Source organism: Scyliorhinus canicula, chromosome 6 (genome assembly GCF_902713615.1).
Source record: "Scyliorhinus canicula chromosome 6, sScyCan1.1, whole genome shotgun sequence".
NCBI classification, from domain to species: domain Eukaryota; kingdom Metazoa; phylum Chordata; class Chondrichthyes; order Carcharhiniformes; family Scyliorhinidae; genus Scyliorhinus; species Scyliorhinus canicula.
The window spans coordinates 94,446,414-94,472,258 of NC_052151.1; the positions used below are offsets into that span (position 1 = coordinate 94,446,414).

At 45.8% G+C, this 25,845-nt stretch overlaps 1 protein-coding gene across 1 annotated transcript in view; it reads right to left on the reverse strand.

Annotated features, from left to right (window-relative positions):
- mcm9 (minichromosome maintenance 9 homologous recombination repair factor) overlaps positions 1 to 25,481 on the reverse strand; it is an 86,768-nt gene extending 61,287 nt beyond the window's left edge. The window contains exons 1-2 of the mRNA XM_038799683.1: positions 25,196 to 25,481; positions 17,617 to 17,757 (exon numbers count right to left, since the gene is read on the reverse strand). The gene's annotated coding sequence lies outside the window, so the exon portion shown is untranslated. The remainder of the gene's footprint in view (positions 1 to 17,616; positions 17,758 to 25,195) is intronic.
- Between the last annotated feature and the right edge of the window lie 364 nt (positions 25,482 to 25,845).

Below are 25,845 nucleotides of genomic sequence, written 5' to 3' on the forward strand. Positions count from 1 at the left end.
TGGCTACTCCCCTCCTCGGCCCACCACAGAAGCCCTTCCCCAAGGTTCACGTTTTTCAAAAAGAGTACTAATGGATGCCAGTGTGAGCACTTCCTGGGGAGGCCGCTGATTGATTTTGGATATGAGGTGGCTCTCGTTAATTGTATGGAAATGGACATGGTGGTAATTGGTTTCTCGCCATGGAGATCCCGATTTTGTCTACAGGAGTGGGCCGGTTGCATCGCAAACTGTTTGGCGTCCGGCGCGGTTCTGGTTTTCGGCATCTCCGGCTGTTCTCCAGCCTTGGTTTGCTCAAGCGAGAGTGCAAGGAGGCCGGAGAATCACGATTAGTGGCAGCAAATATCTGAAAGAAATCAGTTGATGCAGGACTCCTTTTTAGTTCCTGGTCAGCATCATTGTTAACTTGCCACATTGTGTGAAAAGATCAATATTTGCAAACCTATTTGCAAATCAGTCAGAATAACAACAGCTGTTGTCAGAACTCTACCCATAACATACCTGTACGCTGTCTTGTTACCTGTGTGGTAGATAACATGTGCTACTCAAACCTTGGTTAGTGATGAGGTCTTCCAAATCTCGATGAAGAAGACACAAACTCATCCAGTAGTAACAAAAGGTTTATTGAGTAACTATAACAATAATTGCATGAGTTATTTACTTTAACTTCGATGCTATTGATAAGGTTAATAAGATCTAACTACGGTAACTATATGTAACTCCACTAGCCATCTGAACTAGTCTGCTATTGCCCTGGTCACAGTGCACCCAAGAGAGAGAGACCTAATGTGGTTGCCTTTTATACCCCTGTTGGTCCGGCCCTCATGTGGTGCTACTGATTACACATTAACCCCTTGTGTACATGCATATATAGAGATCACTACATCCCCCTTTTTTCATGTTACATATTTTCTGTTTGTTGGAAAGAAAATTGAACAAACATAATGGATGCAGTTTGCAAATGCATTACATAAAATCAATGAGTTAGTCCGTCAAATGTTAATACATTTAGCCTCTTAGGTTTTTTCGCTTGCGTGAAATAGGTGGACAAATGATGTTATGTACAAGTTGTGATGATCTTGATAATCATACAAAGCCAATTAATATTTATGAGTCAGTTCTTAATTTAAAAAAAAATTGTGAGTCCATACTTTATGAGTTTGTGCGGTCGATTTGCTTTCTTCTTCTGTTGTTGAAGTGGTGATGTTGAGGTTGTTATTTCTTTGTGAATGTCATCAGTGTTCCTGTGTTTAAGTAACCAAGAAGTTATCAATGAGGTATTTGAATGGTCGAATCACTTTGTTGTCTGATTTATGCTTTTTTTTCTCTGCTTGCGGTAGCGGTTCTGTGTTACATCTTTGTTGTCTGACCTGGACCTTTTCCTGTGTTGTGGTATTGATTCTGTATGTCATCTTTCTTGAAAGCTGGTTTCTTTGTTTGTTGTGGAGCAAATGTGAATTCGTGAGATTTATTGCCATGCCATGACATGTTTGTACTCTTGCCATTGTTTTGCAGTGCGCTGTGGCACTATCCTTCATGTGCAGAGTTGTACCATGTTGTGCAGGTCGTTGTTTCATTGTCATTTCTGTCGTGGCTGTTTTCATTGTCGTTCTTGTTGTTGTAGTTCTTTTTGTTGTTTTTGTCATGCTTGTTGTTTCTATTTTTGTTGTTTTTGCTGTTCTTGTTGTTTTTCTTGTCATGCTTGTTGTTTCTGTTATGCTTCTTGTTGTTTTTATTGTTCTGGTTGCGCTGCATGTTGTTTTTGTTGTTGCTATTATTTTTCTTGTTTCTGCTGTGCTTCTTGCGGTTTTTGGTGTTCTTGTTGCGCTCAATGAGTGTTCCGTGTGGATGATTTGAGTAATTGTCACAGTTATTGGTGTCAGTGTCCTTTGTGGTATCTGTTACATTGAGCATTTCTTCTTGAGATTTGTGAGAATTATCTGATGTTGCATTGATGTTGGTGACATCAGTCATTTGTGGTGGATTTGATTCCTCTTCTTTGCTTACTTGGTAATCCTCTTCTCGAGTCATTTCTGGTTCACTTGAATTATCATTAATTTCTTTGTGCTCCTCTTCTGAAGTTATTTCTAGTTCATTTGAATTAGCTTTGGTTTCTTGGTGCTCCTCTTCTGGAGTCAAAATCTTCACAATTTCATTTTCTTGTTGGACTTAGTGCTCCTCTTCTGGAGTCAAAATCTGCACGATTTCATTCTCTTGTGGGTCTTGGTGCTCCTCTGCTGGAGTCAAAATCTTCATGATTTCATTCTCTTGTGGCTCTTGGTGCTCCTCTTCTGGAGTCAAAATCTTCATGATTTCATTTGACGTGGTCTCTCTGGACTGATGAGTAGCCCTCCTCTCTCTGATTGTTGAGTGATTCTGTACAGACAAGCTGAGATCTGTCAGTCTCGCTGTGATCCTGCACATCCTGTATGGGAATTGTGATTTCTTGGTCACTTGTCTCATATACAGTGTGTAGACATTCAGTGTCTTCTTGTTGGTTAACTGAGCTGGGTAGACTTTCATAGTCTTCTTCTGGTGGCTCAAATAAGCTGGGAAGACTGTCTTCTTGTAGGTTAAATGAGCTGGGTTCTGGTGGCTCAAATAAACTGGGTAGACTGTCATAGTCTTTTTGTTGTTCACGTGAGCTTGGTAGACTTTCATAGTCTTGTTCATGCATGGCCTTCGCTATGGAGTGTTTGCTTGCTTCCATTTTTGAGTCTGTCACTGAGCTATCTGTGGTGGCTTGCGTCGCTCTTTCTGTGGAGTCTTTCATCGCTTGCTCTGTGGAGTCCTTCATCGCTCGCTCTGTGGAGTCCTTCATCGCTCGCTCTGTGGAGTCCTTCATCGCTCTCTCTGTTGAGTCTTTCATCGCTCTCTTTGTGGAGTCATGCAGTGTTCTCGCTGCAGAGTCAATCTGTGCTCTCTCAACTGAGTCATTCTGTGCTCTCAGTGTAGCGTCGTCTTTTCTTGGGTATTGCTGTCATCCAATGTATCGACGATCTGCCATGGCACCATGGTATTGGATTCATCATGAGAAGAGTCGTTTTGAGCTTTTCAACCGTGTTGCTGATGCTGTGATCAGCATATCCGAATAACTCAGCCATGTCGCAGTATTGTGTGTATTGTTTGATAGACAAATCATCGCTTTTTGTTTCGGAGTTGTTATCGTTCTCTTCATGTTCAATGAACAAATCATCTTCTTTGGTTTCGGATTTGTCATTGTGCTCTTCACTTTGGGTGGTGCAGACTGCTTGTTCCAGGGTGTTATGAAAGTTATTTTCAACTGCTGGTGTAAGTTCGGGCATTGCTCTGTCTTTTGAGGTAAGAAAATTGGGTTTTGCAGCTTTAAATTTCTTTTTGTTCATTTTCGTGCATGTCCCTTTTAAGTGGACGTGGTCCGGGTTCTCTGACGGCATGGCGTCATGACATCATGTGTAGGAATTGAATGCGCATGCGCAACTCGAGTTTCCTTTAATGTGCGCTCTTTTCGCAACTGCACATGCGCGGCTTGTCGCGCATGCACGCAAGTGTAGTTTGCCATTTTCCTTCTTTTTGAGAAGTGCGCAGGTGCGTACTGGCCGGAACGCACACGCTCAAGATGGCTGCCAATCAAAAAGTGCTGTTGCATGGACTGAGATCCTGCCTCTGCCTCATGGTAAGTGTTCGTGCCATTTTTACCAATTTTGTTTTCTAGATAATGATTATGTGTTTGTAGAGACTCAAAGTATTGATTTTGTTTTTGTTCATAAGCAAGGAATTTTTGTACAGCGATTTTTAGAGTTAAATACTTATCTTATGATAGTTCTTCACTCAAATTTTTATCAAATAGTCCAAAAATTAATTGATTCATTATCACAGTGTCTCTGAAATCAGCATAATTACAGCCTTGTGGTATTAACTTGAGATTTGTAATAAAATCAGTGATGGGCCCTCCGTTCCTCTGGCATTTATGACAAAAGTTAAATCTTTCCAGTAGCTCACCAGAGTGACTCTTACAGTGTTCATCAAATTATTTGAGTATTACTTCTCTTTTGGTGTTGTCTTCATCTTCTAAGTAATTAAAGCAATTATAGATTTCTCTAGCTTCGTGTCCTCCTATTGAGAGTAGTAGTGCTATTTTTGTTGCGTCAGAGACCGTGCTTAAATCATTAGCTGCGATAAATATTTGGAATATCTGTTCAAATCTTTTCTAGTTATAACTTAAATTACTGGTTGTTTCCAGCTGCCCTAGAGGTCCAATGAGGCCCATAGTTAGTCACGAGGATCCATTTGTTGCGAAGTCTTCCACAATCGAATGTCCAGTCTGAATTTTCTTCTCTTTTTGTCTAACCTAATCTAACTAGTTCTGTTAAAGCCACTCGCTTGGTACCATGTCTTGTTACCTGTGTGGTAGGTAACATGTATGACTCCAACCTTGGTTATTGTTGAGATCTTCTGAATCTCGATGAAGAAGATTCAAACTCGTCCAGTAGTAACAAAAGGTTTATTGAGTAACTATAACAATAATTGCATAAGTTCTTTACGTTAACTTTGCTATGAGTGATAAGGTTAATAAGATCTAACTACAGAAACTATACGTAACTCCACTAGCCATCTGAACTAGTCTGCTATTGCCCTGGTCACAGTGCACCCAAGAGAGAGAGAGACCCAATGTAGTTGCCTTTTATACCCCTGTTGGTCCGGCCCTCTAGTGATCATGTGGTGCTACTGATTACACATTAACCCCGTGTGTACATGCACATATAGAGATCACTACATACGCCAGCCTTGACCTTTGCCTGAAGAAACTTCCCCACCACCATCGTACCTCAAGACATCACAATAATCTGATCAGGACAGGGAGGCAGGAAACAAAGGCCCTTTTCATCACTTGGAAATTTACTGGAAATTATTTCCCCCAAATCTTTATTGTTATGAATGGTTATCATTGACTGCACATGGAGGCAAGTGCATTACAATAAAATTACTTTCTCTCTTTTTTTAATGTTTTTATTGAGGTTTTGTAGTATACAAAACAAGGATAAGCAGAGGTAAACAGTAGGAGACAGAGGATAAAGAAACACATTTGCATATTGGTCGGTTTTAATTATTTACATACATACATTGTCCTTTTTTTTGTATTATTTACAGTGATGGTTACGATTTCCTGTTTTTCGATCCCCATTAGCTTTTTGGTTCTGGCTGTTTCCCCTGACCCCCATCCCCCCAACCCTGTCCATTTGGTCATTTATTTTGCCTTCTTCACTCATCTGCTCCTGTTGTGTTGGTGTGATATTGCTTCTCATGCTTCTTTGGTTGGGTTCCATGCCTCCCTGCCACCCCTCCCACTCCCCCCCCCCTCCCCTTCCTTGCTGGATCATGGCTACACACTCCTGTTCCTTGGCTTCTCCGTTGTTGGCTACAAACAGGTCTCAGAACAACCGAGTGAATGGCTCCCACGTTTTGTGGAAGCCCTCCTCCGACCCTCGGATAGCGAATTTAATTTTCTCCATTTGGAGAAATTCCGATAGGCCAGAAAGCCAGTCTGCAGCTTTGGGTGGTGCTGCTGTCACCAGCCTAGCAGGATTCTCCGGTGGGCAAAGGCAAGGGCGTCGGCCCCCATCCCCATGAAGAGATCTGGCTGTTCTGATACCCAGAAGACTGTCACTCTTGGGCAAAGGCTACATCTTCAGCCCCACCACTTCGGATTGGCCTCGAAGAAGGCTGTCCGAAACCCAATAAGTCTGGGGCAAGATCAGCAATGTGGGCGTGGTTGGCCGGGCCGCCTTGGCACCGTTCTTCTCTCTCAGGTGCGTCTCTTGCAGGAAGACTATGTAAGCTTTGAAACTTTTCAGATGGGCGAAGACTCTGAATCTCTTCACTGGGCCATTAAGTCCCCTGAAGTTCTAGGTGACTATCCTGATGGGGTGTTTTGTCCCCACGCTCCTGTAGGATCAACAATACTTACCTGGTGGTCGCGCCTCTGCACTCCAGGGTTACCCTTTGTTTGGGGGTTCCAAAATGGCCACGGTCACTGTTCTCCCTATGAGGTCAGGCTCCTTTGTCCAGGGAGCACACAATATGACCGTCAACTGTGTGCCCCTGCACTCAGGGTTTCCCCTTGTTCAGGGACCCTACAAAGTGATTGTTTGCAGCGCCATTTTATTCCAAGTCGCCACGTGTGGCCTGTTGTAGCCAGCCTAATTCCCTCAGCCTTTCTTTACCTGTCTCCTCCTTCTGGTGTTTTCTTCACCCCCCCTCCACCCTGCAGTCTTCTTGCCACCCCTACCCTGTAGCTGCCCCTCTTCTCCCTCCTGCTGTTTCTTCCCTTAGTTGTCCATCTATTCCCGCTGTCTGCCCCCCACCCTCACCAGGAGCTTTCCCCTTGTGGGAGATGCGCCATGGATTCTCTCTCTTGCATGCTTCCCAGTGCTAGCTACTTCACTAGTGTGGTGGCCCCCCCTCCCAGGGCTCGTTGTGTGTTCTCCCATTGCTCAATCCCTGGACTTCTTGTTCGCCATTCCCCTCACCTTCTCCTACATTTTGCTGCACTCATTCCTACCTCCCTCTCTTTCCTCTCTCATCCCCAGAATGAGGCAGTGCAATCATGCAAAGTGGCCGAAATGGTGATGGTTCACAGTTGGAAGTACATAATGTGAAAAGTAAACATTAAGCATGAAGAGTCTCTTCCTGTGGGCTCTTCACCACTGTGCCTGTTGTTGCTTCTCTCGACCATCCTTCGAGACAAACTTCTCAGTGTCCGCAGGGGCCGTGAAGAAGTGCTCCTTGCCTTGGAACGTGACCCAGAGCTTGGCTGGGTACAGAATCCTCAAACCTTACGCCGTTTCTGTACAGCGCGGCCTTCACCCTATTAAATTCACCCCGCCACTTGGCCAGGTCAGCTCCAATGTCCTGATTAATCTAACCAGTGACCTTCCCAGTTACAGTTTTTTGGATTTACTGGCCCAGCGCAGGATTCGTTCCCGGTCCTGGTACCGGTGCATCGTGGCAACTATCACCCTCGGCTGTTTCCCAGTTTTGGACTTTGGGAAAAGTGACTAGTGCGCTCTGTCGATTTCTGGTGGGTTGGGGAAGCTATCCCTTCCCATCAGGTTGCCTAGCATTTGGACCACATAGTCCGTGGGGTTCCTGCCTTTGATACCCTCTGGTAAGCCATTGATTTGCAGGTTTTGATGCCTCGGCCGGTTCTCCTAGTCCTTGATTTTCTCTATCAAATTCCCCTGAGTCGCGAACAGCCTTGCAACCTCCTTCTCCACATTGATGATCCAGTCGCCTTGGTCTGATGCAGCCTTTTCCAGCTCCTTGATCGTTTCCTTCTGGGCTTCCAGTCGCCTTTCCGCCTTGTCCAGGGCCACCTGCATGGTCGCCATAGCTTCGGCAACCCTTCACCGCAGCTTGGATGTCCGACTTTGTCTCTTCTCAATGTTCCTTCTATTCTCTTGAGAGAAACATCCCCATCCCCTGGTGTGGGGGAGCTTCTTGTGCGGCAGGCCAGTCACTCTCGCTCTGGCAAGGCCCGGATTTTGTTGCCTCGTTTGTTGGCCAGCTCGGTTGTTCGCTTCTCCAGACTTTTTCCGCTCCTCGTTTCCACATGTCCTCTGGAGTGGCTGCTGTCGGGCATTTTTCCCGAATAGTTTTGTTGTGGTCGTGGTGTGGGGATGTTTTCAGTGTTAGCAGACATTTTTCGGGCAAAAAGAGCCTATTTTTAAGGTTTGTGGGAGGAGAGACACCTGATGTGCAACTTTCCAGCACATCCCTGTAACTGGAAGCCTACTTTATCAAAGATAAATATTTGATCATTAATTTGTATCTTCCAGAAACTAACAATGAACAAAACGCGAGAATAAGCAGCAATTTAAAACATTTGGAAAGCTATCATTGTATTCAATATGTTTTAAAATTAATACACCGAATTAAAAGGTCAAAATAAAACAGTGGGCTAAATAATATTGCAGTTCAAAATTGGTTACATCACAGCACAAAGTATATTTTGTACCATCTTACGTATTTAAAATTTTAAAATTAAACTTCTAGCAATGATTTTAGAACTTAGTGACTGAGGAAGAACTGCCAGAATTTTGTAGGAAGTTTAAACGTTCCTCTGTTTGTTCCTTCTTCCCATTTGTAGGGCCTGATATTACAACAGGATGTGTACAGCCAAATTGGGAAAGTTCACAAACTTAGAACAGCTAATGATCCTAATTAGAGATATTCAAACTTTTTGGGCTGGAATTAGCCCGTCTGACAGGGGACTCACCCACGTGTTGGCGAACTGGCGGATAACCCCCATCAGTCCCATGGGGGAAGCCTGAAGGGGTCAAATACCCTGCAGGCAGTTAGGTGGCAGCTGCTGGACCTGCCCCGCAATTGAGGAGCGACACCACGCCAACGGTGTGTGAGGGTGGTATGGGGCTCGTGGAATAGCGCTCACAAGATGGAGTGGAAGAGGTGTTGGGTGCAAAGGCAGAGAGGTGGTTTTCAGCTGCCCACACATTTCTGATACTGTGTCCATTGATCAGGCACAGGGTGCCTGGTAATGAGGAATCTACCCAGGTGGTTATTGACAGTCCCAATAAGGTTTGCTGGGCAGCCTTGTGAGGGCACAGCAAAGCCACACAGCTCCCGTTAAATCCCTCCCATACCACTGCATTGCAGAAGGTTCAGGGGTAACAGATGTCAATTGGCTCAATAATGCGCCTAATTGACACTGACACTGCCACATGCAGTTGGGAATCCTGCTTCAGCCCCTTCCACCTCCAGCTTAATCAGGGGAGGTTGTCCAGACAATAGGCCTCTCCGCAATGAAGTGGGCCCAGCCACCATGCTTCCCACTCCGACTGACCAAATTAAATTGAGCCCTTTCCTACTGATTTCCTGAATGAACAATGTCAACCCTATTTTCGCACTTGACAGCTACTGAGGAAGTTTAAATAAATACAGAAAATGCTGGAAAACCTCAGCAGGTTTGGTAGCATCTGCGAAGAGAGGAAATGAACAGGAGGTGATAAGGTAAATAAATAATAATAAGATCAGCTGTTTCCACTGGAGATTCTAAAACCAGGGGGCAAAGTCTAAAAATTATGGCCAGACTATTCAGGAGAGATGTTAGGAAGCACTTCTACACACAAAGGGTGGTCGCGGTTTGGAACTCACTCCCATAAATGGCAATTGATGCTAAATCAGTTGTTCATTTTAAATCTGAGATAGAAACATTTTTGTTAAGCATAGGTATTAGGAGATGTAGGGAAAAGGCAGGTATGTGGAGTTAGGCCACAGATTAGCCATGATCTCATTGAATGGCAGAGCTGGCAGCAGGGGCTGAGTGGCCTACTCCTGCTCCTATGTTCCCATGTAACAGAGTTAACGTTTCAAGCCCTTCTTCAGAGCTGGAATACTAACTCTCTTTCTCTCTCCACAGAAGCTGCCAGATCTGCTGAGCTTTTCCAGAATTTTCTGTTTTTAATTTCAGATTTCCAGAATCTCGCAGTGCAGAAGAGGCCCTTCGGCTCACCAACCCTGCCCCGACACGTGAAAACCACCTGACCTGCCCATCTAATCCCATGTCCCAGCACTTGGCCCGCTGCCTTGAATGTTATGATGTGCCAAGTGCTCACCCGAGTACTTTTTAAAGGACTTGAGAGGAAAGCTGCTTCTGCCACCCTCCCGGGCAGTGCATTCCAGACTGTTACCACCCTCTGGGCAAAAAAAGTTTCCCTCACATCCCCTCCAAAACTTCCTGCCTCTCACTTTGAACTTGTGTCCCCTCGAGAGTGACGCTTCAAAGAAGGAGAACAGCTGTCCATGCCCCCTCATAATCTTGTGCACCTCAATCAGGTCGCGTCTCAATCTTCTCTGCTCCAACAAAAACAACCCAAATCTATTCAACCTCGCTTCATAACTTAAATGTTCCATCCCAGGCAACATCCAGATGAATCGCCTGTGCAACCCCCTTCAGTGCAATCACATCCTTCCTCTAATGTGGCGATCAGCATTGCACACAGTACTCCAGCTGTGGCCTCACCAAACATCTGTATAACTACAGCATAACCTCCCTGCTTTTGTAATCTATGCCTCGATTGATAAAAGCAAGTGTCCCATAAGCCTTTTACGCCCTATTAACTTTCTCCCTTCAGAGATCTATGGACAAACACGCTAAGGTCCCTTTGTTCCTCAGAACTACATAGTGTCATGCAGTTCATTGAAAACTTCCTTGTCAAATTACTCCTTCCAAAGTGCATCACCTCCCACATTTCAGAGTTAAATTCCATCTGCCACTTATCTACCCATTTGACCATCCCGTCTTTCTCTCCCTATAACCCAAGACAGTCAACCTCACTGTTAACCACCCGGCAAATCTTTGAGTCATCTGCAAATTTATTGATCCTACCCCCACATAGTCATCTGACAAATCATAGGGAACCCAACACAGATCCCTGTGGTACGAGACATTGGCGTCCAGTCACTAAAGCAACCTTCTGACATACGACCATAAGACATTGGAGCAAAGTTAGGCCACTAGGCCCATCGGTCTGCTCCGCCATTCAATCATGGCTGATATTTTTCTCATCCCCATTCTCCTGCCTTCTCCCCATAACCCCTGATCCCCTTATTGATCAAAAGCCTATCTACCTCTGTCTTAAAGACACTTGGTGACTTGTCCTCCACAGCCTTCTGCAGTAAAGAGTTCCACAGTATCACCACCCTCTGGCTGAAGAAATTCCCTTTCTTCTGTTTTAAAAGGTCGTCCCTTTATTGTGTCCACTGCTTCTAGTTTTTCCTACAAGTGAAAACATCCTCTCCACCTCACCTTCTGTCTCCTGTAACTAAGCCAATTTTGAATCCCCCTTATCAAGTTATCCTCTATTCCATAAGTCTCTCATGTGGGACCTTGTCAAAGCTTTGCTGAAATCCATGTAAACTACATCAACTGCACTGCTCTCATTTACACACCTGGGGTGGAATTCTCCGATCCCCGCAGGGTCGGAGAATCGCCCGGGGCCGGTGTCAATCCCGCCCCCGCCGTGGCCTGAATTCTCCGCCACCCAAGAATCGGCGGGGGCGGGAATCACGCCGCGCAGGACGGCGGGCCCCCCGCGGCGATTCTCCGACCCACGATGGGCCGAAGTCCCGCCGCTGACAGGCCTTTCCCGCCAGCGGGAATCAAAGCACATCTGGTGCCGGCGTGATTGGCAGTGCGGGTGGGCAACAGGGTCCTGGGGGGGCGCGGGGCGATCTGGCCCCCGGGGAGTGCCCCCACGGTGGCCTGGCCTGCGATCGGGGCCCACCGATCGGCGGGCGGGCCTGTGCCGTGGGGGCACTCTTTTTCTTCCGCCTCCGCCATGGTCTCCACCATGGCGGAGGTGGAAGAGACCCCCTCCCCCGCGCATGCGCCGGGATGATGTCAGCAGCCGCTGACTCCAGCGCATGCGCGCACTTCCGCCAGCCGGCGAAGGCCTTTCGTCTCCGGCTGGCGGGGCGTCAAAGGCCATTTGCGCCAGCCGACGGAGCGGAAACCACTCCGGCGCGGGCCTAGCCCCTAAAGTGCGGAATTCTCCGCACCTTTGGGGAGGCCCGACGCCGGAGTGGTTCTCGCCACTCCACAATGCCGGGACCCCCCCCCCCGCTGGGTAGGGGAGAATCCCGGCCATTGTCACCTTCTCAAAAAATTCAATCAAATTTGTTAGGCAACGACCTCCCTCTGACAAAGCCATGCTGACTATTCCTGATCAAACCTTGCCTCTCCAAGTGGAGATAGATTCTCTCCTTCAGAATTTTCTCCAGTAGTTTCCCTGCCACTGATGTGAGACTCACTGGTCTGTAGTTCCCTGGCTTTTCTTAAATAGTGGGACCACATTAGCTGTTTTCCAATTCTCTGGCAGCTCCCCACGGCCGGAAAGGAATTAGAAATTTGGGTCAGAGCCCCTGTAATCTCCTCCCTCACTTCCCACAGCAGCCTGGGACATAATTCATTTGGAACTGGAAACTTGCTGACTTTTAAATCTGCCAGCACCTCAAATCTTTTATCATTTCCTATGTCAATTTGCTCAAGAACCTCACAGTTTCTCTCCCCGAGTTCCACACCTATATCCTCATTCTCTTGGGTGAAGGTGGATGTCTTCTGGCTCCACCCACAGATTGGGCCCGAACAGGTCCAATTGTTTCCTGGTTATCCTCTTCCCCTTGATATACTTAGAGAATATCTTGGGATTTTCCCTATTTTTGCCAGCCAGAACTTTCTCAAATTGCTTCTTTTCTCCTAATTGCTTTCTTAAGCTCCTCAGTGCACTTTCTATACTCCACTAATGCCTCTACTGATTTGCTGCTCTTGTCCTTCTCATCATATCTTTAATGTCACTGGTAATCCATGGTTCTCTGGGCTTGTTACGCCTTCCGTTCACCTACGGGGAACATATTGGCCCCGTGCCCTCCACATTTCCTATCTGAATGCCCCACCCCCACTGCTCTTCTGTCGATTTCCCCACAAGTAACTGTTCCCAGTCTACCGTGACCAGATCCTGTTTTATTGTACTAAAATCTGCTTTCTCCCAATCCAAAACATTATTTAGCAAATTGTTTATTTCTTTGTCTATAACAAGCTTAAATTGTACCATATATTGTGCACATATTTGCTCCTGAATCTGTGAGTCTATAAAAGATGCCAAGCAATGTAGCTGCCCCCTTTTTATTCCTAAGCTCTACCCACAAAGATTCATTCGATGCCCCCTCCAAGATATCGGGCAAGATTCAGCCACTGCATTTCGCCCAGTGCGGAACCGGGCATAATGGGTGAATCAGGGGGAGCCCCAAATTAGGGGAGGGGAGGGTGGGTTCTCGCAGGCCATTAGAGCCCCCCTCCCTGGGTGGTCGGGACAGAGCAGGGCAGTACAAAGAAGAAAGAAAAGTACAGCACAGGAACAGGCCCTACCGCCCTCCAAGCCAGCGCCGACCATGCTGCCCGTCCAAACTAAAATCTTCTCCACTTCCAGGCACCGTATCCCTCTATTCCCATCCTATTCATGTACTTGTCAAGATGCCCCTTAAATGTCACTGTCGTCCCTGCTTCCACCACCTCCTCCAGCAGCGAGTTCCAGACACCCACTACCCTCTGTGTAAAAAAACGTGCCTCGTACATCTCCTCTAAACCTTGCCCCTCGCACCTTAAACCTATTCCCCCTAGTAATTGACCCCTCTACCCTGGGAAAAGTGGATAAATAGCGGTGCTAATCTTGGCACTGCGGCCACCGAGAAACTCTCTGCCAAACAAGCCTGAAACTGGACGTGGAATGTTTTCAGCTGATTCGCGTCCATCATCTCTCCTTCCTGGAGTAATTACCTCCTTAACTAATAATGCAATGCTTCTCCTCTTTTACCCTATCCCCTGTCTCACCTGAAGATTCTGGGGGGCAGGTTTTTTGGCTGAGCCTGCCCAGCGATCGGAAATTCCCACCCGAGGTCAGCGGACCTTTACACGGTCCCCGTCCCGTCCGTGGCGATCTTGCGGCAGGTGCGGCTGAATAATACAGCCCCATATCTCGGAATGTTGAGCCTCCAGTCCTGCCCCTCCCCCCTCCCTCAATCACGTCTATATGATGGCTACGCTATCACAATTCCACATGTCAATTCCGTTTCACCTGTAATACCCCTGGCATTAAAGTAGAGGCCATCCAGCCTCTTAACACAGCTGTACTCCCTCTGACTTGATAGCTTTACTGTATTATGCTCTGTCCCTATTCTGCCAACAGTCTGTGTCTCTCCCCCTGCTGAATTAGTTTAAACCCCTCCCAACAGCACTAACAAACTGGCATTTCCAGCATCCACGGTATTTTGCTTTTAAAGAAGCTTAAAAACTTCCAGCCAAGCACATCTAATTATAGAATTACTACAGTGCAGATGGAGGCCATTCAGTTCATCAAGTCTGCACCAACCCTCAGAAAGAGCACATCCTCACCCTTTCCCCATAACCCAGTCACCCCCGCTAACCTTCTGTACACTAAGGGGAAATTTAAGAATGTCAAATTACCTAACAGCACGTCTTTCGGGACTTGTGAGTTAAAACCGGAGCAGCCGGAGGAAACCCACGCAGGCTTGGGAAGAATGTGCAAACTCAAGACAGACAGTCAACCAAGGCCAGGATCGAACCCGGATCCCTGGTGCTGTGAGGCAGCAGTGCTAACCACTGTGCCACATTGCCACCCTTCTGATATGTCTCCCATTGTCCTCAACCAAGCATATACCCTTCCAGCCCCCACTGTGATTGGCCAAGTCCCTTCACCATGTCCGTTCTATTATTTCACGTATTTCTCTTCTCACCCCTTCACACGTTCCTCCCAGAACTGTTATACAGTTTCCCTTGCCCTGACTTTCCACCCCACCAGCTTCCATATTCAATGAATCATCCTCTGCCATTTCTGTCAACTCCAGCATGACACCTCCACCAAACCCATCTTCCTCACCATTCCCTTTCCTCATTTCAAATGGACCATTCCCTCCATAACACCCCGGTCCAATTATTAATCATTCCCGAAACCCCTTAATTTTCCACAGCACCTTTTCATGCAAGCATGGAACATCTTCCATTTTAGCACCTCTTCACCATCCAAAGATCTTAAACATTCCTTCCAGTGATTTATATATTTACATGTGTTTTACTGTTTTCACTACTCACAGTGTGGTCTGCTCTACACTGAGAATATCAAACGCAGATTGGACAACTGCATTGCAGAACACCCCTTTTAAGTCCACAAGGAAGACCCTGAGCTTTTGGTGGCCTGTCATTTTAATTCTCCACATTGCTCCCATTCTCACCTCTCTGACCTTGGCCTCCTGCAGTGTTCCAGTGAAGCTCAATACAAATTCGAGTAACAACACCTCATCTTTTGATTAGGCACTTCCCAGCCTTCTGGATGCACCGAGTTCAACAATTTCAGGCCATAATTATATCCCCACTTTGTTTTCCTTTCCTATGCCAGTTTTAGTTTTACTGTCTTGTTTTTCCCTTGATTTTGCTTTCTGACAGCAGTTTATGATTCTGCCATTTGCTCTTCCTCACAACACATCTTTTGTTTCATTACTTGTTCCATTACTAGTCTCTTTGACCTTGCACCATTAACCCTTTTGTCATTTAATCGCTCCTGCCTTTTATCCTATCATATACTTTCCCTTTTGTTCTTTTTCCTACACTCCACCTTTTACTGGTTTAAATCAATTACGTTCTTAATTTTTCCCGGTTCTGATGAAATGTCATTGACTTCAATGTTATTAACTCTGTTTCTCTCTCTACAGATCTACCTGCTGACTATTTTCAGAATTTATTATTTTTATTTCATAGTTTCAGAATCCACAATGTTATTCTTTTGAACTAGAACCATTGAATCATAGAAGAGTAAGAAATCAGAAAGAGGCCATTTGGCCTGTCAAGTCCATGCCAGCTCTGTATAAGAGCGACTCAGTCAGTCCCACTCTCGTGCCCTTTCACAATGACCCTGCATTTTTTTCTCTTCAGATAATTATCCAATTTTCTTTTGATAGCCAGGTTTGAATCTACCTCCAGCACACTCACATAGTAGTGCATTCCTGACCCTCACTATTTAGCGCCATAAAAAACCTTTTGCTGCATTGTCTCTGGTTCACTCATCACCTTAAATTGGTTCTTGCTGTTTCTCAATCCTTCTGCCAATGGGAGCAATCTCTTCCTCTCCACTCTGTCCAGACATCTCATGATTTGAAAAGCTTAGGGATGGCTCGGTGGTGCAGTGGTTAGCACTGTTGCCTCATGGTTCGAGGACCCAGGTTCGATCCTGACCCCGTCACTGTCCATGTGAAATTTGCATATTCTCCCCGTGTCTGCGTGTGTCTCGCCCACACAACCCAAAGATGTGCTGGGTAGGTGAATTGGCCATGCTAAATTGCCTTTTATTTGGATTTTTTTTTTAATTGTCTTGTTAGAAAGCCTCACTCAATCTCCTCTCAGCCTTTTCTTCTCTAAAGAAAGCAGCCACAGCTTCACCAATCTATTCTCATAACTGAAATCCTTCCTCCCTGGAATCATTCCACCAAATCTTTTCTGCATCTTTTCTCTGAAGACACAATACTCCAGTTGAGGCTGAACCAGGGTATTGCACATGGAAGAAAACAGCTGTAATTGTAGTATATCGCAGCTGGAATAACTGATGTGTACCTGAGGTCAACCGGAGCAACCAGAAGCCAGCCAGAAACCAGTCAGAAAGCATTTTGGCTCAAAGTTTGTCAGCCGAACTTAAGCTATGTCCGGTTTGGTTTACAACTGGAGACGGGCTGAAGTCGAGCATGCTCCGTGCCCCGGTTGGGCCACACTGGGTTTCCAATGTGTCCCTATCCGTCTGATTTAAATGTGAGTTTTGGGCAGCTGAACATTCATCAGCCTCACTTCTTTGAAAATGCGGCTGGTGTTTAATCTGCAATCTGAGAAAAATACTATGAAAATCCATTATATGCATGTTCATTAATTTTTTTCTCTGATTTTCTTTTGCGCACAGTGAAATTACAGCAAAGGTAACATGACAATATATAGAAAATTTCCACATGTTGAACCGTACACAAAAACCCACGAACTAGGGAGGGATTTGGCTGAGACCACAGGTGCCTGGATCCACAAGATGCCTGCATGGCCAATCTTGGTGTTGCTGAGGAGGTGGAGGTGGAGGAGCGGAAGAGAAGAGGCTGGATGTGGTGGAGAGGAAGTGGAGGAGGTGAAGTTGCAGATCCAAATGAAGGAGACCACAGCACTCAGGGAAATACAGATAAGATACATTATAGTGCAATTCTTGTTGAATTTGCTCATTTTTTTTTACATCTGTGTTTCATTATCATCTTTGGCTGATCTGACATCTCCCTCAGTGTGAATGCAATTATTTGTTTCAATTATGGGGAGTATGAGTGCATCAACGCAAGAAGCAGCAGGTGATTTGGTGCCATTTAGTCCACACATTATTTTCTTTCAGTGGCACTGATGCTGTCTCTGGAGATACTGAACAGATTAGGTTTTGTTCTTTGGGTCAAGTTTCTGCTGGTTTACAAAATAATTGTTACTTTCCTCTTGGGCTTTTTATTGGATCAAACTTTTTTAATGCCATCCGCAGCCGGTGTCTGAGAGGAACTTTTAGCAAATATTACTGCTGGAAACTTGAGACTGTCAATGCTTTTGCACTGTACATAATTCACAAATCCATTAAAAGGACCAGATTCCTTTTTCTTTATTCTGTGAATATCTATCACTGTGGAATAAATATCTTGCATATTAATCACCTTAGTTTTCTTGTCTCTGTTTTCATGAAGAACTGCATTCGCACAGATAAAGAGAAATATACCAATTCCCAGCACCAGTGGTCCTAAGATCTTCAGCTTATCAGAATGTATATAGCTGGCTACAAATTCAGACACAATCTCCAAAGATGTGGTGTCTGCTGCTGTTGTACAATTGCTGGTGGTGTTGCGAGACACTACATTTGTTTCAGGACCCTTGTAGGTCATGGGCCAGTAGCCTATTACTACCATGGCAATCCCTCCTAACATCACCAAGATACCAAAGGCGGTAATCAATCCTGAAATAGAACACAACTCCAATTTGGCTTTCACCATTACCAAGTCATTCTTCCTTTTGTTGAACACTTTCCTTCTGTGTTTATTTGGCCGCTCACTAGGTTGGAAGGAATCATTTGTCCTGGCCGAAATACCCAGGAGACCTCCTGTTGCAATCATGATCGATCCACTTAACAGCTTGATCTGAAAGAAAAGAAAATGGTAATTAATGTATTAATAATGCACAGGCTGTAAAAGGATCGGAAAGACAGTTGCACAAGACATAATAAGAGACCTCTGCTCTCCTAATCATCACATTTCGACATGTAAAAAAGCTTTGATTATATTTTTGCTCGACTGTAGTTCAGTGGATAGAACCCTCGTCTCTGAATCACCAGGTCCCACTCCAGAGACTTGAATGCAAAATAAAGCTCACCCTGCAGCACAATAAGAAGGGAATACTGCCTTTCAGCTGAGATATCAAAGCAAGGCCCTATTTTTCCACGGCAGGTAGGTATTAAAGATTGCATGACAATGTTTTTCCTCTGGTGTCATGGTCATTTTAAAATTTGTTAGCCAACGTTATTAAAACAGATTATCTAAACACTGTCAAATCACTGTTTATGGAAGCTGTTTGTGTGCAATCGAGCTACCACATTTCTGACATTGAATATACTCCAAAAAGTACTTAATTGGCCATTAAGAACTTTGAGATGTCCTGAGGTTATTAAAGGTATATATAGAGGCAAGTCTTTCTTCCTTTAATTGTATAGTAGAATACACATTGAGGAGTAGTAAAATAGCCATGACATTTTGTAAAAAAAAAACAATTATTTGTTCAGAAGAGCCCTTATATAGTCTGGTTGTTTCTTCTAGATTCCTTTGGTATAGCACAAAACTTTGAAGTATGGTGAATGGTGAGGAGAACAGTGAAATACTTGCAGAGAACATAAACAGGCAAGTGGAATGGGCGGGCTTCCTCAAAGCGTGGGGCCCATTCATCAGCCTGTTCCAAGACCTTTTCGAGGCCAACAGCAACTTGGGAAAGAGGAGGGGGAAGGAAGGGAGGAAGACAAGAGAAAGAGGCAGAGGATGGGAAGGGGAGAAGGGAACACAAGGGGGCCACAGTGTGGAAAACAGGGGGTAAAAGGAGAGGAGGGGAGGGGCCACGCAGCTCTCTTTCCCCCTCTCCCCCCCCCCCCCCCCCCACCACCACCACCAATGACAAAAAACTAATGACCTCAGCAGAAAGAAACAGAATACAGTGTGCCGTGCCAAAGGCAAAAGGCATAACTAAGAGGGCTACTAAGTCACCAACAAAGGAAGGGGGGAGGTTGGAGGAGGGAGCCGGGGCAAACCACATGTAAAAAGCTGTGTAAATAAGAAATGACTTTATTTGTAAATATCTGACACACTTGAGACGTTACTCTGTAAAAACTGGAAAATACCAATAAAAATTTAATGCAGGGAAGTGTGAAGTTATTTGTTTTGGTAGCAATAATGACAAAAGACATAAATAAGTACAATATATATAGGTTACAATTCTAAAGATGGTGTAGGAGCAGAGGAACCTGGGGTATACAGGCACAAATCATTGAAGGCGGCAGGGCAGGTTGAGAATGTAGTTATTAAGGTCGACAGAATCCTGGACTTTATAAGTAATAGTTATAAAACACAGAGTATAAAATTAAGGAAGCTATGATAAAACTATAAAACACTTGTCCAGCCTCAACACTAGTATTGTGTCAGTTCTGGGCATCCTACTTTAGGAAGGATGTGAAGACATTAAAAAGAGTTTTAAAAAAAGTTCACTGAGATGATGAACATCAGGTACCTGGATGGATTGGAGAAGCTGGAGCTGTTCTCTTGGGAGAAGACAATATTTGATGGAGATATTTGAAATCATGGGTCGGGATTATCTAAAAACGTGGCTAAGTGTTGATGCCGTCTTAAACACCGGAGTGTTTCACGCCGGCGTCAACAGGCCCTTTGGCCCAGCGATTCTGTAGCCCACAGGGAGCCGGCACGGCGCTGGAGTGCTTCGCGCTGCACCAGCTGCCGTACGGCGCTTGTGTGCCAGCGCTGCAAACATGGTGGAGCCACACAGTGGGCTGGCATAGAAGAAGATAGGCCTACCCCCCGATCGCCCTTGTCTCCCCCCCGCCCCCCCACCGGAGACTGATCCCCCTTGTCTCCCAACTGGACGGCCATCGCAGCCGCTACGCCGAGCTACCGCCGGATGGAACTATATGTGAACCACGGCGACAGGAACTCGGCCAGTCGGTCACGGAGAATCGCCACGGGAGCCACTTTCAACGGCCCCCGACCAACACCGCGTCGACCGCAGCCGTGCGACTGGCACTGATTCTCTGGTCGCCGGAGGTTCTGAATGGGGTCTGAGGCCCCATTCTCCGCCCCCATGCCGAGCGCCATTTTGGCGTGGAGGCTCCGAGAATCCCGGTCATGATATCTGGACAGAGTAGATCGGGAGAAACTGTTCCCATTGACAGAAGGATCAAAAATCAGAGGGAGCAGATATAAAGTGATTGGCAGGAGAAGCAATGGTGACATGAGGAAGAATGTGTAGCAAGTGGTTAGGATCTGGAGCATGGCGGAGGAAGATTCAATTAAGACTTTTAAAAAAAAAATGGACAATTATCTGAAGAGTAAGAAATTGCATGTCAATGGAGAAATAACAGAGGAACGGCACCACGTGAGTTGCACTTGCAGTGAGCCAGCACAGACACAATTAACTGAATGGCTTTCTTCTGTGCGATAAGTATTCTATGATTCTATGATTTCTGTTAAAGACATCATGTGTCTTTTCAGTGGTTAATTGGTAGCTCTGACATCGTATTTGACTATTTTTAGTTGTTTACTAGTTGCGACTGGCTTGTCAAAGAAAATGGACATTAATGTATTTGATTAACAAGAAAATCTTTGCAAGTGGTGGCTTTAACAGGATAAGCAGACATCAATAATTTTTGAATGACCCTCCATGCAAGGATGACATCAATTAAGGTTTGTGAATTTCTGCGATTGGCTAAGCTGGCCAATTGTCATCCCTCAAATGCCAGAATGTCTCTCAAGGTAGTGGGTTCAAGATTGGCTTTCTTTTCTTTCCACCTCTTCTGCTCTGCCATTAAGATGCTGTGACTCTGCCATCATGTTGCCATCATTCTGAACAATTGATTGAAGCTCCTCTCAGTCATTAAAGTCAATACTGTCACACTTTAAGAAGAGATCCAGAGTGTCTTTGAAGCATTTTCTTTGCCTTCCACTGGAACGTTGGCCATTTGAAATTTTAGAAAACAGGACCTGATGGGGAAGATGCTTTTTGCCATCCAGATACAATGTTTAGTCTATCAAAGTTGATTTTGCAGGAGCTTTGCCTGAATGCTAATGGATCTGGCTTCAAGAAGGACATTAGAGTCTATTTGACGGTACTCCCATTGAATCAGCAGGATTCAGTGGAAGCATTACTGATGGACTTTGCCTCCTGTTCTTAAGTGTCACTGATAAACAGTCCAGGGGCCCAATTCTCCAGAAACATTTCTGAGTGCGGCAGCGAGTGGGAATTGTCGCGAGTTTCCCAACGCTCAGCACTGCGAGTCCGGCAACTCAATTCAATGTTAATTGGTCCAATTAATGAGGCCTCACGGGCCACTGACCGCAATGAAGGCTCGCCAGCTGATTGGCCGGGACCATGCTTAGAACATAGAACATAGAAAAATACAGCACAGAACAGGCCTTTCGGCCCACGACATTGTGCCGAACCTTTGTCCTAGATTAATCATAGATTATCATAGAATTTACAGTGCAGAAGGAGGCCACTCGGTCCATCGAGTCTGCACCGGTTCTTGGAAAGAGCACCCTACCCAAGGTCAACACCTCCACCCTATCCCCATAACCCAGTAACCCCACCCAACACTAAGGGCAATTTTGGACACAAAGGGCAATTTATCATGGCCAATCCACCTAACCTGCACATCTTTGGGCTGTGGGAGGAAACCGGAGCACCCGGAGGAAACCCACGCACACACGGGGAGGATGTGCAGACTCCGCACAGAGAGTGACCCAAGCCGGAATCGAGCCTGGGACCCTGGAGCTGTGAAGCAATTGTGCTATCCACAATGCTACCGTGCTGCCCTTAAGAACAAATTAATCTACACTCCATTATTCTACCGTAATCCATGTACCTATCCAATAGCCGCTTGAAGGTCCCTAATGTTTCCGACCCAACTACTTCCACAGGCAGTGCATTCCATGCCCCACTACTCTCTGGGTAAAAGACCTACTTCTGATATCCCCCCTATATCTTCCAGCATTCACCTTAAATTTATGTCCCCTTGTAATGGTTTGTTGCACCCGGGGAAAAAGTCTCTGACTGTCTACTCTATCTATTCCCCTAATCATCTTATAAACCTCTATCAAATCGCCCCTCATCCTTCTCCGTTCTAATGAGAAAAGGCCTAGCACCCTCAACCTTTCCTCGTCAGACCTACTCTCCATTCCAGGCAACATCCTGGTAAATCTTTGCACCTTTTCCAAAGCTTCCACATCTTTCCTAAAATAAGGTGACCAGATCTGCACACAGTACTCCAAATGTGACCTTACCTAGGTTTTGTACAGCTGCACATCACCTCACAGCTCTTAAATTCAATCCCTCTGCTAATGAACGCTAGCACGCCATAGGCCTTATTCACAGCTCTATCCACTTGAGTGGCAACTTTCAAAGATCTATGAACATAGACCCCAAGATCTCTCTGCTCCTCCACATTGCCAAGAACCCTACCGTTAACCCTGTATTCGCATTCATATTTGTCCTTCCAAAATGGACAACCTCACACTTTTCAGGGTTAAACTCCATCTGCCACTTCTCAACCCAGCTCTACATCCTATCTATGTCTCTTTGCAGCCGACAACAGCCCTCCTCACAATCGACAACTCCACCAATCTTCGTATCGTCTGCAAATTTACTGACCCACCCTTCAACTCCCTCATCCAAGTCATTAATGAAAATCACAAACAGCAGAGAACCCAGAACTGATCCCTGCAGTACGCCACTGATAACTGGGCTCCAGGCTGAATATTTGCCACCCACCACCACTCTCTGACTTCTATTAGTTAGCCAGTTCGTTATCCAACTGGCCAAATGTCCCACTATCCCATGCCTCCTTACTTTCTGCATAAGCCTACCATGGGGAGCCTGATCAAATGCCTTACTAAAATCCATGTACACTACATCCACTGCTTTACCTTCATCCATATGCTTGGTCACCTCCTCAATGAATTCAATAAGACTTGTAAGGCAAGACCTACCCCTCACAAATCCGTGCTGACTATCCCTAATCAAGCAGTGTCTTTCCAGATGCTCAGAAATCCTATCCCTCAGTACCCTTTCCATTACTTTGCCTACCACCGAAGTAAGACTAACTGGCCTGTAATTCCCAGGGTTATCCCTATTCCCTTTTTTGAACAGGGGCACGACATTTGCCACTCTCCAATCTCCTGGTACCACCCCTGTTGACAGTGAGGACGAAAAGATTATTGCCAATGGCTCTGCAATTTCATCTCTTGCTTCCCATAGAATCCTTGGATATATTCCGTCAGGCCCGGGGGACTTGTCTATCCTCAAGTTTTTCAAAAGGCCCAGTTCTTGCCAGCTCTCGCTAACAAGATCAAGCAGCACGTCGGTTGTACTTGCTCATCCAATCCCAGCCAGCTCGCAACAATAGAGCCGAGGAGACCGGCCCCAAGATTTGAAGATGCTGACCTGGGGAATATCCTGGATACAGTGGAGGCCAAGAGGGATGTCCTGTTCCCCTGGACCCTTTGCATATCTCTCCAAGCATCCACGCCCCTCCCCGCGGCGCTCACCCACCCTCCGGCCATGGACAGGTCCCTGGAGCTGTGTCCAATCCCCCGGGTGTTCACATGTTGCGTGTGTGGTGTTGCCTCCTGCAGTGTTCAAGCATAGTGTCCAGGCATCAAGATGTGATTTGGATGCTAGACAATGACTCCCACCCATGGAAATCTACCTGGCATCTGTGAAGTGCTCACTTAACCATGATTGCCTAGTCCCTATTAGCAATAGCCTTCAGCCGTGCAGCCAGAGGCCTCGGCAATCGGTCACGGTTATGGCTGGTCATTGGGGCACAAGCGTAGGGACAACAGTTGCCCCCAGAATGGGTAAACAATCCAGGGGTAGGCAAGGTGTACCCACGGGCACTTGTCCCTCCCAGTGCATCCCCCACCCTCCCCGATGGCGGCCCATCCCTGCAGAGGGTCCCCCACCCCCAGCTGAGGGTCCTACACTCCCCATCAAGCACTGAGGTGGCAAGCCCAGCACCACCGGCTATTTGCTTGTGAGCAAAGATGGCTGCTCACAATCTTGGCTCCCCTCATGAAGCCCTTCCACCAGGTTCACATTTTTCAAAAGGAGTACTAATCAGCACCAGCGTGAGCACTTTCTGGGGAGGTAGCTGAATGGCATGAGACCATTGGATATGGGGGGGCGGGATTCTCCGGGAATCGGCGGGGCGGGCAGAAATGGCGAGGGTCCACGCATGCGCGGGAGCATCAGCGTCTGCTGACGTCACCCCCACGCATGCGCAGGGGGGTTTCACCTTCGCGGAGGCTTACACGGCCTGCGCGTAGGAATAGAGTGCCCCCACGGCTCAGGCCCACCCACGGATCAGTGGGCCCGACCGCTGGCCAGGCCACCATGGGGGCACCTTCTGGTGCCAGATCCCCCCCATGACCCCCCCAAGATCCCCGGAGCCCGCCCGCGCCGCCAGCTCCCATGCCTTTAAAGTCTAGAAATCAATCTATTTCCTTCTTAAACATATTCAGAGACTTCCAGGTTCACCACCCTCTGAGTGAAGACGTTTCTCCTCTCCCGTCCGAAATAGCCTGTCCCTTATGCTGACTGGCCATGCTAAATTTTTCCTTCATGTCCAGAGCTTAGATGGGGTTACGGGGATGGGATGGGGGCGGGGTGGGGGTGGGGAATGGGTAGGGTACTCTTTCAGAGGGTTGGTGCAGACTCGATGGGCTAAATGGTCTCCTTTTGCACCGTAGGGATTCTATGATTCTATTGACTGTGAGATACCCAAATATAAATATACTCCTATTGCTATCAATTACATTATGGTAAATTTTTACAACACATATTGAATGGCAGGTTATTCAACATGGTTTCAGAGACATTGTTGGCTTTCTCTGTGCACAACAAAATCAGAATCCTGTTTATAAATAATGGATTTATGATATTGTTACACAGTGCCGAGGTAATCCTCCCTGTAATCAATAATTCCCTTATAATGAAATGTTATAATATTTTTATAAATAATCTTGCTGAAGACAGATACATTTATTTGAGGATTGTAAATGTCAGAATGCCAAATTTTAATACATGTAATCTTTGGTGCAAATAAATAGAGTATCCTATTATAAAAGCCTTTGGATCTCATTCTATGCAGTCCACTGTAAAGGTTTAACCTTTGATATGTGCATCCAAATCACTTCATCCAGAATAAAACAAAAGAATGTTGATTGAACTTTGAAGAGAATGGTGTCACTCAAATGATTGCCCAAAATGGGAGCACTTGTAGACAAAAATAGAATCATTTCCACTTACCTAGAAAAGCTTGGGTTGACCCTGGGGCTCACAGACCATGGACCAGGTTAGTGAAATTGAGAAAAATATCTGTTAAAGCTGCATAAAATAAGATGTAACCCTTTCAGCATTGCCCGTGTGTGTCAGAGTCCTTTGCCTCGGAGAGCTGAGTCAGAGATTGATCAAGTACGGCAGGTTTCCTATGTTAGGTGGGCAAAAATAAATAATTCAGAAGTACAATAGGTGCTAGACAAATTTCCCTAGTCATGAGATTTTGAACTGTTGTCAGGAGGATTCGAGCGCATCTTGTTATTTTAGCATTGCGTGATCTCTATTTGTTGACTCAATAAGGTTACTTGATGCTGAAGGCAGCTTGATGTGTCTAATGTTATCCTGATACTGCTGTTGCTATGATACCAGCCAATGACACACAGGATGCAAGCAATTCTCTATTTTACTCTTTTCCATAACAGCCTCTGCACATTCTCGTTTAATTTTCTACTAACTTGATGTAGTGCTTTATTTGAAAAATTAATTTGGAAATGATGTATGCTATGTTTTATCTACCAATTAAAAAAGAAATACTACGTGATGTAGACATGCAAGTGCATCATTTGTAAACAGATTGTAGCTAGACAATTGAGTAAATCATTCTGTTGCTGAATTGGATT